Source organism: Oncorhynchus kisutch, linkage group LG20 (genome assembly GCF_002021735.2).
Source record: "Oncorhynchus kisutch isolate 150728-3 linkage group LG20, Okis_V2, whole genome shotgun sequence".
In the NCBI taxonomy this organism is placed as follows: Eukaryota; Metazoa; Chordata; class Actinopteri; order Salmoniformes; family Salmonidae; genus Oncorhynchus; species Oncorhynchus kisutch.
This window is the reverse complement of record NC_034193.2, coordinates 19230923-19245173: the sequence shown is the minus strand read 5'-3', so window position 1 is coordinate 19245173 and position 14251 is coordinate 19230923. Positions and strand designations below refer to the sequence as shown.

Genomic DNA, 14251 nt, shown 5'->3' with positions numbered 1-14251 from the left:
TCTCTCTATCAAATTCTCTCCCTCTCTCTCTCTCTCTCTCTCTCTCTCTCATATTACATTACGCCTCCATGGTCGGGCTTAGTGCCTTGAGTGGGCAGAGAGAGAGAGAGGTCCCATTTCAATTCAGTTGCATCACTCTTTCTCAGTCCGTCACCAATTGAACCAGGTGTTCTCTACACTAAAGGAACAGAACAGAGACCATGTACCTTCCCGTCCCAACGCTCACACAACGCCTCAGCAACATCAAGGCAACGATATGTCACATTGACACAAACCCACACTAACACTGTCTGACTAACTAGCAACCGCCAAATAGAGTGGATCCGATAGGGAAGTAATCTGTGTGTGCAGAGTTATCAAAAACAGCTTGGACAAGCAGTGGAGTTGCTTCTTATTGAGAGGAGCAAACAAATAGAGATGGAAAGGTGAGGCCCCTTTCCTTCCAGAATGAATAAGTCACAGCAGAGATTCATCTGAAGCAAGCGCTCTGATGGAGGAGCTCAGACACAGGGCAGATGCCAGTGCCAAGCCCTACCTTTTGTCTGGCTGTCAAAATATTGTCAAGCGGGGGGTCACCGCCTCTGTCTCCACACAGACTACGATATGTTACGTAACAGAGACAAGACGAAAGAGAGAGGAAAGGAGGGAGGGAGAGAAAAGAGAGGTGAAAAACAGAAGCTGGGATATAGAGAGATGGAAGGAATAAAAGGGGGAGAAGGAACGGGGGTATAGAGAGAGAGAGAGGGACAGACAGAAAAGAAAGAGAGAAGGGGAATGGACATAGAAGAGGGAGAGAGAGAGAGAGAAAGAAAGAGAGAATGGAGGAACATTAGAGAGGCAGGTATGTGTTGCAATATACAGTTTCCGGCTCTTGTAACCTGCCAGAGGTCAGAGAACAAAACTGTACTGAAACATCCTTAATGTGGTCACTGCTTTAAATTTGACCTCTCATTTGGAAACATTGTAGCACCAAGTCTCGAGGCATAGAAGGTGATAATGATGATGATCCTAAATGGGCAAAATGCTCTTGGGGAAGCAAATTGGCTGGACATGACAGATATTTGTTGTGCTCATATCAAGCGAAGCACTGGGAAAGCTTTGCATTAGAAACGGGAGCTCTCTGGCTAACGTCTACACAGACTATACCAAACATTAGGAACACCTTCCCAATATTGAGTTGCAACCGTCCCGTTTTGCCCTCAGAACAACCTCAATTTGTCGGGGCATGGACTCTACAAGGTGTTGAAAGCGTTCCACAGGGATGCTGGGCCATGTTGACTCTAATGCTTCCAACAGTTGTGTCAAGTTGGCTGGATGAACTTTGGGTGGTGGACCATTATTGATACACACAAAACTGTTGAGCATGGAAAAACCCAGCGGCACTGCAGTTATTGACACAAACTGGTGCACCTACTACCTTACCCCATTCAAAGGCACTTACATGTTTTGTCTTGCCCATTCCCCCTCTGAATGGCACACATACACAATCCACGTCTCAATTGTCTCAAGGCTTAAAAATCCTTCGTTAAACTGTCTCCTCCCCTCCATCGACAGTGATTGATGTGGATTTAACAAGTGACCTCAATAAGGGATCATAGCTTTCACCTGGATTCACCTGCTCAGTCCATGTCATGTAAAGAGCAGGTGTTCCTAATGTTTTTTCCACTCGGTGTATGTGTTGCAGTGAAAAGCACAGTAGCGCAAACTGTATGTGCTAGCTGGTTGCACATTATTGTGCTTTTGGGAAACAACAGTCGGCTCTACGGGTGGCTGCTATTTGTTGTGCTCATATTAAGTCAAGCACCCGGCAACACTTGTGTCGGCTAGTCATCAAACAAACAGTAGTATCCGTCATACTTCAAAAAGCACCATGCATTTCAATTTCCCCTCTGTAGCCACGCCTAAGGATCTATTATGGTTAATTGGATTCTGGTGCTTGTCTGTTTGAGTGGATGATTTTGATGTTTGGAATTAATGATTGACAGTCAGTAAGAGAAGCAGTTGGTAGTTGATAAAGCTCTGGGGAGGAGCTAGCAATGACACTAGCAATGACCCTAGGCTAACATGGTGATTGTTTCCCCAATATTCATCAGACTGAACTTGAGAGAGAATGCCCCTCCTTCCCTCACAACTCAACCGAAGTGATGTGCCATTTTATAGTCAAAACCTGTTTGAACATTAACGCAACCTACAAATGAACGCTGCACTTTTCTGACTTAGACAATAGCCAGAAAACTCCCCCGACCTGGACTAGATCAAAGGAAGAGACGTTTATGCTGGGTCACCTCGGGTTCAAGTCTGAAACACAAAGGGAGAGAGAAGAAATGGGCCATAGAAAGAATCCAAGCTACTTAATAGATTTTCCAGGTGTGTTGTTATACAGTAGGCTACTTTTGAAGGAAGGAGAAGAGATCAGTGCACAACTTCAGGCTCTCACTCTCTCTGTCTCTCTCCATCTCTCTCCCTCTCTCCTTCTCTCTCCGTCTCTCTCCCTCTCTCCGTCTCTCCTTCAATCACCCCTCGCAACCCTTAAAAGCAGGCCATGAATATTCCATCATGTAGCAGGGTTCCTGCTCTCTCTCCTCCCTCATCATCAGCTAAATGTGTCAGAGTGTGAGTGGCTTACATAAATGTCCAGCAGCATCCGTGTCGAATGGGCTAGGCAGAAATGAGTGACACATCGTTGGAAAGACACTGGGTGAGACATGGAATTTGTTTTATATACATGGGCAGGCTATGCCGTGAGTCACGTTAGGGCTGTTTCTTGGTTGGTAGTGAGGGGTACTTCAGTCATGCTTATGAAGTTACTACACATGCATAGCTAAGCAGAGAGCCCAGAGGTGGAAGGAATGCAGGTCTCAGGTGTGGAGAACATAGACGGAGATGGATGACCTCAATATGCCAGTGTGCTAAGCAGGCAGTCTTGCAGGTACTGGCTGTATTAAAGACACATCACTCAGGTATACTCTCTGGTGGTTGGCTTTGCAGAGGTAGATCTCGCTGCAGTATGGGTGTAGGTGAGAGGGGCAAGAAGGGCAAGAGGTGACGCCTCTGATTCAACTAATCAAAGTTTGGATTGAAAAGCTGGAACAAAAGAGCCTGCATCTACACCAAGCCTATGTGGGTAAGACTGCCCACTCCTAGTACTGACTGTTCCAATTCTAAAGAAGTCTTGATTGAAAAGTAGTTGTTAGATTAGTAGAATGAGGTGTGATGCTGCCTGACTGGAACAAAAACCTGCACCACACCGGCCCTCACAGATTGCCCAAAAATATTGAATTCTAAAGGAAAGAGTTGAAACTGCAATTTCCAGACCAATTCGATTCCACTTGGTTAAACCAGCTAATCCAACGCATTACTCTCCCTCGGCGGGTTACCTCTCAGAGAGAAACACTCTTCTATTCAGCATTCCAACAGTATGGTGCCAAACTGCTCAATCCCCATTCGTCACCAGTAGAGAGTAAGGAGATGGTGAGCTCCCTAGGCTAAACCCACTTAGTGAAGGTCGGACAGCACAATGCAGCGCCAACAGTCTTAATTAATCGACTGAAGCAAAATCGGCTGCTTGATAGGTTGGGCCTCTGATTATGGGTGACCCATAAAACGCCAGACAAGACAGAAACTGGAGAGATTTGTGTCCTATGGGACCTCGGATAGGGCAAAATTGGTCTGGACCAGCAAATGGCCTTATCCCTTTCACACATAATGATGTAACTGGTAAATACGTGTCCCCACGGTTGTCAGTGGTGTGGAGATGCTGTACATCCTTCTCCCCATGGTTCCCTATGTACTCCTGGTTGGTCTTCTGCTGTGCAGCATGTCTGTGCTTTGTTTTCCTTAAAGGAAGCAGTAAAGCCTCAAAATGGACATACTAACAACCTACTAACAAGTACCTCAGCTCCACTGTTCTGCACTAATTACAGCGCAAACACAACACTTAACATAAGACGTCAGAAACAAGCTGAGATGCTCCCACAATCCAATTTAGGGTTGAGAAAAGAAAAACAACATGGTTAACTGAGAGACACATTAACAGCCCCGTTAGAGGCTACAGTAGTTATGTGGCTGGTGATTAGCAGGTAGGCTAATACACAAAGTGATTCAGTCCCTTAAATAAGCAACTGCACACAGATGGACAGGCCCCAGCGGGCCCAGCAGTACAGCAGTACCAAGGGTCTGCAGGGGGAACAGGTTAGAGTGGTGGTAGTTGTATACATGACGACCAATACACAAGGACCTGGGTTGTCAGAGAACCCAAACCCCAATATAAGCACAACCTACAGTCGAGATGAACTCAACAATCCCTCCTTCTCTCTCTTCTGAAAAGTCCTATTTAAACCCTTTACATTTCGGCAAAGCGATGCGGATGAATTTCAGCACCATGGCGCTGTTCACTCTTCATTACCACAGTAGAGCCACTGCAGCCAACTGTCCAGTCCACTCCACTGGACAATAATCATTTATCCTCTCAAGGCAACCTCGTATCCCCCTAAAGCGCCTCAGTACTGTGATTGAATTTGTCATCATGCTAGCCATTTTATACAGGCTTCCTCAATGACTAAATTTACATTGCAGTCATTTAGCAGACACTCTTACCCAGAGTGACTTACATGAGCAATTAGGGTTAAGTGCATTGCTCAAGGGCACATTGGCAGATTTTTCCACCTAGTCGGCTCAGGTATTCGAACAAGTGCCCTTTCTGTTACTGGCCCAACACTCTTAACTGATACTCTACCTGCTTCCCCCGACACCAGAAAGACTCAAACATAATATCCCACAAGTAGACAAATTATATTTCCTCTTTAGGTAAATGGTAAAGTATATGCCGGTATTACATGCACAGTTGTGAGTTTAGGCCTATCCAAGATGAATAAAGAATGCATTGCCTTTCACTCACCTCAGAATAAACGTCATTGCCTATCCAATGAAACCTTGTGTCATGTCACATTCCCCTTTAGGTTTCAGTCCAGATGTTGCTACTGTGGTTTTCCATTAGACTGATTCCATCCCAAGATCACACGGTCTATTAGTTGCACACCATCATGCTATGGTTGTCCTATAGCCAACCAAACATTTCTGACATAACTGGAGAGCAAAAGTCGATCTACACCAAAAGTCAACAGGCAGGCAGGCCCCCATGCCTAAACTCCTTCCCACATAGTGCAAATGTTCCTTGCTTTTCAATAATAACACAACACTATCTTAATTGATGTATTGGTATAGAATTGTAATTGGTCAAGGCTACTAAATCAGTGGTCTAATTAAATAAACCTGCACAGTTTTAACAATTGAATTGCAAGCTATACAATTTTGCTTATGTAATCGACATTTACCTTGAGAAAATGGTTTGATCGTCTATTGAAAATACCGTATGAGCATGCATCCCTCACCTACGTGGCGCTTGAAGTTGGGCGATTTCTGTCGCCAAGATCAGATGACAACTCCATCCATTTGAGGTGGTGCTGATGTTGTCAAAACACGCGCGCGTCTCCTTTAAGATACTGCTAATTTATTGTATGTTCGCTTGCAGCTTATAATGAATCAATACTTATTGTGCCGTTCTTTTCCGTGGTCATTTGTTGTGCAATCTGTTCAACATGGCTGTATACACGGAGCGCGTTGCTTCTTTTACATTCTCAACCTTGTCTGCATCTGTCTCCTTGCACTCACAATCAAAAGGCTGTATTGGAAAATCACCGTACGATATGTTTAATCTACGGGTGATAAATCGTAATAAAAAAGGCGAGACAATACTCACACGTTCCCTTTGATCGATCTATTGATGCCATTGCTCAAGAGGGTTACAGTGCACCCCAAAAAAAGCGCTTGTTCACGGCGAGTCCCAATGTCCGTTGATAGTGGCCAGTGTTCTCCACCTCTCCTTTCTTCCACAGTAACCGCTGATATGACTGGAGATCACACACTTCTGTGCTCGACTGATGTGGATTCTTGTCGCGGGAATAGGAACGTCATACGGGTCAAAACCGCAGCAGCAGCACATCACACTGTCTCAACGTTTTAATAAGTCGTTTGCCTCTTTCGGTTTGTAAGAAAACGAACTATAAAAGGCAATCTTAATCTGTCAAAATAAAAACTGTTTCAGATTATGCAAAAATGAATTTAACTTTAGGCTACTCTTATAACATCAATCATTCTACATAGCAAATTTTAGATAATAATTGTGATACCCACAGTGAGAAATGTAACTGTTTCTAGGTGTGTATATGTGACCCACCAAAATAGTGTTAAATGAACACTTTTCAAAGTGTTAACAAATTTACACCCTAAGAGTATTTCCCACCATGCCTTGCAAAGGACTGTTAGTGACACCGACGTATCCCTGTGTTTGTTAGTGACAGAGACATGGTTTTTGCAGTCAATCATTTCCAGTCCTGAAACCTTCACCAACCTTCATTCACTAAGTGCGTGTTTTGGAATTAAAAGCAAACCATTTATGACCATGTATTATACATTTCATAAGGCCTTTAGTTATGACCTAGTTTCCCCCCAACATTGTGGTCTCATGGCCAACATCAGATATGCAAGTAACAATATGCTTGCCTGACGGCTCAAAAATAATTATTCCGCTTTGTTCGCTACATAGTTCAGTCTGAGACTGCCATCGTTGAAGTCGTTCGTGGTGATGTCAAAATGAGGGGTGTTGTACAAAACAAAGTCATCAGCGATTGGTTCATTTCTAACCATCAAAGCCAATGATGCATTTTACAAATGGTGATTTACCCAGTTGTGTTCTGGCTCTGGCCCAACACATCGGGTTTTGGGACCAATCAGAACAATTAGAATGTTTTTGCGTTCTAGAAATCATTGGGGAGTTACTCAGATCCAGACTCATTGCAGAGAACAAACTAACATCTGTGGGCGTGACATAACATTTGCCCAGAGCTAAGAGTTTGGGTAGCCAGGTAAACAATATGCTTGCTTGTGAAGGGATTTGTAATTCCTATAGGAGTCCAGCTAGAGGGAAAAAATTCAACAGTTGGAACATTTTAACACCTGTAACCTGCATTCAGAATTAATGCTATAGAAAACTACTAGCTTGTAAAAGACTACCTAAACCATATAAATTGGAACAACCATCTCAGTAACAGCTGCAATAAGTCCAACAGATTGGATTAGTTTCGAAAAATGTAAATTATGACCTCCCGGGTGGCATAGTGGTCTAAGGCCCAGGCTCTGTCGCGACCGGGAGGCACATGGGGCGGCTCACAATTGGCCTAGCGTCGTCCAGGTTAGGGAGGGTTTGGCTGGCAGGGATATCCTTGTCTCATCGTGCACTAGTGACTCCTGTGGCGGGCCGGGCGCAGTGCATGCTGACCACGTTGCTAGGTGTACAGTGTTTCCTCCGACACATTGGTGCGGCTGGCTTCCGGGTTGGATGCGCGCTATGTTAAGAAGCGAGTCCATACGATGAGACCAGAGAGTAACTACTAACAATTGAATACCACGAAATTGGGGAGGAAAAGGGGATAAAAAAGTGTATTATTATTATTTGTAGAGTACAAGAACAATTCAATCAATGTGCATGCAGAAACATAGATATTAAAACAAACGATTTAAAAAATATATTTATGCAACAAAGCATGCTGGGAAGTATGATAATGAGGCCCCTCCGACATATTTTTCACTCAGAAAGTTAGCAGAAATGAACTCAACACAGTCGAGTAACAACACCATGTGGTGTCATTTTCAATCCCGCTAGTGTTAACCTCACTAGAACCAACACTCACAACACTTTTTACCTGAACACCAAGATTTTAACACCTGCAAATTTGCTGTGTACAGTATTATCCACCTTGGTCTATTCCAAGAACCCAATAGCTTGCAATTCACTTATTTCAAAATCTTATTTCTCCTCTGGTAGCTCATTGCTGCTGTCATCTGCAAAAGTTTATTTGGATAAATTGATCATGAAAACTAACAGCCATTAGTCATCTGAGTCACAAGAGACCAGTGCTGTCTGGGCAATAGAAAACTATCCAGTCAGGCTTATTGTAAATTTATGATGTTTTGGTTGTGGTCTCATGTGTGCTCAAAGTAACTACAGAATCAGTAGTTTCTCTCTCTCTCTCTCTCTCTCTCTCTCTCTCTCTCTCTCTCTCTCTCTCTCTCTCTCTCTCAGATTCTGCACTGTTGTTCACCTCCCCAATTACACTTCTGAATTGTTCAAACGTAGCACTTCAACTGTGCACTCTGTTAAGGGCATAGCACAACATGATGTTGGCATTTCAGTCATTCACATTTAAATGCCCTCTAAAGGTGACTGTTGGAGTGGTTCTCCAAACAGCGTCATCCATCAACAATGCAATGGGAGCTGATTGATCTCATTAAGTGGCAAAGCGGTGCATTGGTCCATTTGGAGTAGGGTTGGTTTGGTTGTGCTAAGTAGGCCATCAGCTCCCCCTGCCCTGCCGCAGAGGAAAATTCCACTGGGGCTGTTGTCCACACTCCTATCTGGCAATCACTAAGGCACAGACAGAATGCTCCGGCAATCAGGCTTGACATAACAGCCTGTTTATTTACAATGGGGGACTGCAGCCTGGACTACACCTAGGACTAGCAAGGGAGAGGAAAATTACCAGAGTAGCCACTGGTAAAGTTATTTGACCCCAAGGGCTGAGCAGTGGATGGGAGAGGAGTGTAAGTGTGAATCACTGAGAGTTCAGATAGAATAGTCTCACTGAGAGTAAGATACTGTAGAGTTGGATACTTTTTGGACATCATGGTAGCGATACATCTTGGCAGCAGCACAACATGGTAGCAGCGCGAAACACGGTACAAACATTATTGGGCACAGACAACAGCACAAAGGGCAAGAAGGTAGAGACAACAATACATCACACAAAGCAGCCACAACCGTCAGTAAGAGTGTCCATGATTGAGTCTTTGAATGAAGAGATTGAGATAAAACTGTTCAGTTTGAGTGTGTTCTGAACCTCGTTCCAGTAGCTAGATGCAGCGAACTGAAAAGAGGAGCAACCAAGGGATGTGTGTACTTTTGGGAACCTTTAACAGAATGTGACTGGCAGAACGGGTGTTGTATGTGGAGGATGAGGGCTGCAGTAGATATCTCAGATAGGGGGGAGTGAGGCCTAAGAGGGTTTTATAAATAAGCATCAACCAGTGGGTCTTGCGACGGGTATACAGAGATGACCAGTTTACAGAGGAGTATAGAGTGCAGTGATATGTCCCATAAGAAGTATTGGTGGCAAATCTGATGGCCGAATGGTAAAGAACATCTAGCCGCTCAAGAGCACCATTACCTGCTGATTTTTAAATGATGTCTCCGTAATCTAGCATGGGTAGAATGGTCATCTGATTCAGGGTTAGTTTGGCAGCTGGGGTGAAAGAGGAACGATTATGATAGAGGAAACCTAGTCTAGATTTAACTTTAGCCTGCAGCTTTGATATGTGCTGAAAGAAGGACAGTGTACTGTCTAGCCAAACTCCCAAGTACTTGTATGAGGTGACTACCTCAACCTCTAAACCCTCAGAGGTAGTAATCACACCTGTGGGGAGAGGGGCATTCTTCCTACCAAACCACATTACCTTTGTTTTGAAGGTGTTCAGAACAAGGTTAAGGGTACAGAAAGCTTGTTGGACACTAAGAAAGCTTTGTTGTAGAGCATTTAACACAAAATCCGGGGAGGGGCCCGCTGAGTATAAGACTATCATCTGCATATAAATGGATGAGAGAGCTTCCTACTGCCTGAGCTATGTTGTTGATGTAAATTGAGAAGAGCGTGGGGCCTACCTTGGGGTACTCCCTTGGTGACAGGCAGTGGCTGAGACAGCAGATGTTCTGACTTTATACACTGCGCTCTTTGATAGAGGTAGTTAGCAAACCAGGCCAAAGACTCCTCAGAGACACCAATACTCCTTAGCCGGCCCACAAGAATGGAATGGTCTACCCTATCAAAAGCTTTGGCCAAGTCAATAAAAATAGCAGTACCACATTGCTTAGAATCAAGGGCAATGGTGACATCATTGAGGACCTTTAAGGTTGCAGTGACACACCCATAACCTGAACGGAAACCAGATTGCATACCAGAGAACACTATAGACATCAAGAAAGCCAGCCAGTTGATTATTGACAATTTTTTCCAACACTTTTGATAAACAGAGCAAAATAGAAATTGGCCTATAACAGGATCAGCTTGATCTCCCCCTTTAAATAAAGGACACGCTGTGGCTGCTTTCCAAGCAATGGGAACTTCCCCAGAGAGGAGAGACAGGTTAAAAAGGTCAGAGATAGGCTTGGCGATGATAGGGGCTGAAACCTTAAAGATGAAAGGATCTAAACCATCTGACCCAGGTGGTTTTGGGGGGGTCAAGTTCCAGGAGCTCCTTTAGCACCTCAGACTCAGTGTCTGCCTGCAGGGGAAAACCTTGTAGAGGGGCAGGGGGGAAATAGGGAGGAGCATCGGGGCTAGTCGCATTATAAGGGGTGGGAGATGAGGAAATGTTGAACAGGCTGTCACGTTCTGACCGTAGTTCTGTTATTATATCTTTGTTTTAGTATGGTCAGGACGTGAGTTGGGTGGATTGTCTATGTTCGTTTTTTTATAATTTGGGATTTCTGTGTTCGGCCCAGTATGGTTCTCAATCAGAGGCAGCTGTCAATTGTTGTCCCTGATTGAGAATCATACTTAGGTAGCCTGGTTTCACTTTTGAGTTGTGGGTGTGGGTTTGTATTTGTGCCACACGGGACTGTTTAGTTTGTTTCACGTTGTTTATTTTGTAGTGTTCAGTTTTCTTATTAAATGATGGACACTTACCACGCTGCAAATTGGTCCGATCTATCTTACTCCTCATCAGAAGAATGAGGCATGGCTGAGTGAAATAGGAATCCTGACAAAAAGCTCAGCCATGTGCTCCTTGTCAGTAATAAACACATCATCAACATTAAGGGACATGGGCAGCTGTGAGGAGGAGGGTTTATTCTCCAGGTCTTTAACCATTTTCCAGAACTTCTTGGGGTTAGACCCACAGAGAGAGAATTGCTCCTTAAGGTAACTAACTTTGGCCTTCCGGATAGCCTGAGTGCACTTATTTCTCATTTGCCTAAACGAGAGCCAGTCAGCCTGAGTATGCGTGTGCCAAGCATTTCACCAAATGGAATTCTTGAGGTAGAGTAACTCTGCAAGATCATGGTCAAACCTGGGGATGAACCTGTTTTTAATTCTCATTTTATTTATGGAGGCGTGTTTGTTAACAATACCACTGAAAATATTTAAAAAGAAGGTCCAAGCGTCTTCAACAGAGGGAATTAAACTGATTCTATACCAATATACAGAGGCCAGGTCATGAAGGAAGGCTTGCTCATCAAAGTTTTTTAGCAAGTGTGTATGACAAATCAGGACAGGTCATTTCACTGAGAGTCATTACAAACACATAATCCTGATACCTATCAGGATTATTTGTGAGGATAACATCAAGGAGGGTATCCTTTTCTGGGTGTTTGGAGTCATACCTTGTGGGATTGGTAATAATCTGATAAATATTTAGGGAGTCCCATTGCTTTAGGACTTGGTCAGGTTGTTTAAGCATGTCCCAGTTTAGGTCACCTAGCAGGACAAATTCAAACTTAGTATAAGGGACCAGGAGAGAGCTTAGGGCAGGTAGAGTACAGGCCGGTGCTGATGGTGGACGATAACACCCAGCAACAGTCAACAAATGAGCTATTTGAAAGAATGCTTAAAACCAGCGAATCAAATTGTTTGGGTACAGACTTGGTGGAGACAACTGAGCACTGAAGGTGTTCGTTGGTAAAGATTGCCACTCCACCACCTTTGGAAGATCTGTCTTGCCGAAAAAGGTTATAACCAGAAAGGTTAACATCAGTGTTCAATACATTCTTTCTTAACGTCTCAGTATTGACCAACACATCTGGATTTTATGGGAGGGCATTCACTCAATACCATTAATATGCAAATTCAAAGCAATTAGTGAATTATTATCCAAGAATATATTGATTGTTGTTAGGTACTACTAATTACACACAGGTATAAGAGCAAAGGTTGTAGATTAGAAAATAATGCTGAATGGTGTTCTTATGATCACCACATGGGGGTGTATAATCATAGGGGAAGTGCTTTACATGGTATTTCTACATTATTGACACCTGAAAACAAAGTGACTAATACTGTCAGATTGAGCTGTATTTAGGTATTGATCATTAGTTGGCGAACTGCTGCCAAAATGAATACAGAATAGTTAGATAGGCGTAGGTGTAGCAGAATAATTTGATGAGATGAGACTTTATTCTGCATGACTCTCTTGCATAGTTATTGAATTACACTCCAGCTTGTTTTTTTTCCAATCTTTCAATCATACAGCACAGTGTAATCTATGGAGAGTTGTTTTGTATAGCCAAGTTCATCTAAAAGTTGATCAAGGGAGAAAGCACTTCATATGAGGTTGCACCTTACTGGCATAGCTTATGTAATGATGGATTTGATGGTGAAAATGCATGTCCCCCCTGACAATGGTCGGTGCTATACAGGATCCTTGGGACATCCCTAACCATAACCTTTACCTAACCCTAACCTTCACCATTTTACATTAACTTCAACGGGGTAGGGACATCTCAAGGATCTTGGATTGCATGGACCCCCCAACAATGGCATTCTTATTCAAAACAGCGTATTGTCAGTTGCCAGGGGCTTACGCTTGGAGGGACAATTTCCATGCCCAAGAGAGAGAAAGGACCATGGATGCAGACCATGCAGACAGTACAGACAGGGTGGCTGATAGATAGCACTATACAGTAGGCTACTGAGCGGCTGACAAACCTTTACGTAAATAAACACAATGCCATTAAATAAGATTACAATTGATAACACAACACTCGTGGTATTGTACCATGTCAAATAAAATGCTATTATCAACTGCTGTGAAGCTTTCTTTTTAGCTTCATGAAATTTGAAATGATAGATATTAATCAGTGTACTACGTGTGATACATGCACACACACCTAACAATTATTGTTCAAGGTTATTTGATGGGTCATTCCACGAATAGAGTGCCTTTCGGGGAGTGTACTTGATTTCACCTTTAACAGTCTGGCATAAAGAGAACATGTTCAACTTCATAACAAACATGTTTTCACATGTCAAGAGGTAAAATTCAGAAAAAAGTACTAAATCATCCTATATTAGCCATAGCTTCTCTTGTGACAGGGGGGATGGAAACGTGTTGTGTGCAACAGGGAGGGGCAATTGAATGCAAGCATAATGAAAAATGTGTACTTGTATTAAAATAATCTAGCCTATTTGGGGCAGTGGAGGCTGCAGAGTGGAGAATGGCTCATAATAATGTCCGGGGAACGTAGCAAATGGAATGGCATCAAACACCTGGAAACCATGTGTTTGATGTATTTGATACCATTCCACTGACTCTCCTCCAGTCATTACCACAAGCGCATTCTCCCCAATTAAGGTGCCACCAACCTACTGTGATCAAGGGTTGATGTGTTATGCCTAAATCAGATCCCAAGTTTACTACTTGGGAGATATCAGAATCAACCAATAGGAAGCTCTACGCAAATAACTTAAGTTCATTTTAACTTGGAGCTTCCTAGTTCTGACTAGAACTTGAATGCAGCAATACTCTTGAATATTTAAGGTTCAAAGCAGTCATTTTTATCTCAACATCAAATCATTTCTGGGTAACAATTAAGTACCTTACTGTGATTGTTTTCAATTAAAATGGTCAAAAAGAAACAAAAACAGCTTGTTAGCTGAGAGTCATTTCTCAAGCAAGAATTGTGCCAGGACTGTCTGTTATGAATCCACTGCCGGAGACTCTTAGCATACCATCTCACAGTCCTCTCAGAGATGCAAACACTAACGTTCTAACCTTTGCAGTAGGCAACCTTCCCGCACTGGAGCCTAGCAGGCTAAGTTAGGGGTCATAATGTCATAAACTGTGCTTTTACACCTAGGGCTCTGGTCAATGATTGGTTGACAGGTTAGTTGTTAGGGTGGTTGCTAGCGGGCCAGACATCTGCCCATCTGTCACTTTTCAGTCTCCTTCAAGCAGTCACAGAGAGAGCAGCAAGCCATAACAAATGTCATTTTTATTTGTCACATGCTTCTTAACTAACAGGTGTAGACTAACAGTGAAATGCTTATTTACGGGCACTTCCCAACAATGCAGAGAAAAAAGAGATATAGAAAAAGAATAGAGAGGAATAAATACACAATGAGTAACGATAACTCTGCTTTATACT

The 14251-nt window shown here is 43.2% G+C and overlaps 1 protein-coding gene across 1 annotated transcript in view; it reads right to left on the bottom strand.

Moving 5' to 3' along the window:
- The window catches only part of tbkbp1 (TBK1 binding protein 1), a 69027-nt gene extending 63044 nt beyond the window's left edge, over window positions 1-5983 (bottom strand). Inside the window, exon 1 of the mRNA XM_031799988.1 lies at window positions 5759-5983. The gene's annotated coding sequence lies outside the window, so the exon portion shown is untranslated. The remainder of the gene's footprint in view (window positions 1-5758) is intronic.
- Between the last annotated feature and the right edge of the window lie 8268 nt (window positions 5984-14251).